We start from the raw sequence: 2,159 nt of genomic DNA, 5'->3' as shown, positions 1-2,159 counted from the left end.
AAAATGCTAATACGCCTGTCAAGAAAGGCTTTTGTTTTGCCTTTAATGAATCAGCGTGCAAATGGCTGACAAATTGCAGATTTAAACATGAATGCTCAGGGTGTGGGGGTTCCCACCCTCTGTTCAAATGTTTTAAACGGGGTTTGCAAGTGAGTCAGCAACCTGCTAATAATTCTCGTGAGTTTTTTCTTAAAAGCTCGGACCCCAGTGATATGGGAAAGAATGCTCCCATGGTTAAAACGCTACCCCGACAGGGAGAAAGCCAACAAAGTTAGTAAGGGTTTTCAATTTGGTTTTCCTGTCCCTAGTTTTAAGGGCATAGGTTGTAGTATTATTCCTAATTTAATTTCGGCTAGATCTCAAGATGGTTTTTTGTTTGATCACATCAAAAAAGAGATTAGCCTGGGTAGGCTTGCAGGTCCATTTGCTGCCCCTCCGTTTCCAAGCTTTCGGATATCGCCGTTAGGAATTGTCCCTAAAAAAGATGTGGGTTCCTTTAGGGTAATACATCATTTGTCTTACCCTAAAGGTCAATCTTTGAATGACGAGGTGGACAAGGCTGCGGCTTCGGTTCACTATGCTACATTTGATATGGCGGTGGATCTTTTAAGAAAGTGTGGACAAGGAGCGTTGTTAGCAAAATCGGACATAAAATCTGCGTTTCGTTTATTACCCGTTCATCCGAGCGGTTTTAATTCCTTAGGTTTTTGTTTCAGGGGTGAATTTTATTTCGATAGGTGCCTACCCATGGGTTTTTCCTTGTCATGTTTTTATTTTGAATGTTTTTCTTCTTTTTTAGAGTGGGTTGTGCGTGATTCTGTGCCTAATGGCGGAATCTTGCATTATCTTGACGACTTTTTGTTTGTTGGTGCAGGGAGTTCAGATGTTTGTTTTGTCTTGTTGGAAAGGTTTTTGTTATTCATGGAGTTTTTCGGTGTTCCAATAGCTGATGATAAGACAGTTCACCCTTGTCGTAGTTTGGAGTTTTTAGGGATTTCTATTGATTCGGTAGCCATGCAGTGTCAGTTACCGGTCAGTAAATTGGCAAAATTACAGGGGCTGGTTGAGTCAGTTGTGTTTAAGAAGAAGGTGACAGTGAAGGAGATGCAGTCTTTGTTAGGCTCCTTGAATTTTGCTTTAAGGATCATCCCTATGGGTCGTGTTTTCTGCAGGAGGTTGTATGATAGTATCATCGGTTTGAAGTCAGCTAATGCACACATTAGGGTATCAGCGGACATGAGAGCTGATTTGTTAGTATGGCGTAGATTTTTGGTGGAATTTAATGGTATTACTTGTTTCCAGGAAGTTTTTTGCTCAGCTGAGGAATTGCAGGTGAAAATTGATGTTGACAGGGTTTATGGGTTTTTGGTTAGCTATATGGGGAGCTGGTGTGCAGAACCATGGCCGTCAAAATGGTGTCAGCTAGGGTTGAACGCAAGGGAAATAGTGGTTGAGCTATTCTCTGTCTTTGTGATTTTGTTTTTATGGGGTGAGGATTTGGCGAATAGACGTATTGCGTTTCAGTTTGCTAATAAAGGGGTTGTTTTCTGCATTAATACTTTATCCTCTAAATGTATCTGGGCTGCGAAAGTGTTGAGGCGGATAGTTTTACTGTGCTTTAGGTTCAACATCTGGTTGAAGGCGTCCTTGGTGTATGACAGTCCGGGATCTGCTTGTTCTTTTTTGCAGTTATTGGAAGACAGAAATGCGTCTCAGGTGGAAGGAATCGTGAGACGGCGTTGTCCAGAAGAAGTATGGGACATTCTTTGGATTTAATTCCGCATTTTATCAAGAATTCGATTGCTGTTAGTACTTGGAAGGCCTATGTGGTGGCTTGGGAGAGATGGTTAGAATTTTGTAGAGTAAAAGGTTTTGATTGTTATGTGGCAGAAGCTGCAACAGCGTTGGAATATATACAATTTGAGTTAGCTAATGATATTAGTTATTCGGCGCTGCATAAGGCACTGGCTGGTATTTCTTTCTTTCTTAAGTTATATGGTAATGAGGCTTTGACTTCTTTCTTTCCAGTGAAGCAAATTCTCAAAGGTTTAAAAAGGGTTAATAATCGTCCGGATGATAGACGTCCAATATCTTTTGATATGTTAGTAATGCTATGGCATGCTCTAGGGGTTATTTGTAAGGATGCTTTTGAAGCAAGT

The sequence above is a fragment of the Anomaloglossus baeobatrachus genome, chromosome 2 (genome assembly GCF_048569485.1).
Source record: "Anomaloglossus baeobatrachus isolate aAnoBae1 chromosome 2, aAnoBae1.hap1, whole genome shotgun sequence".
Lineage (NCBI taxonomy): Eukaryota > Metazoa > Chordata > Amphibia > Anura > Aromobatidae > Anomaloglossus > Anomaloglossus baeobatrachus.
Note: the sequence above shows the minus strand (reverse complement) of the source record.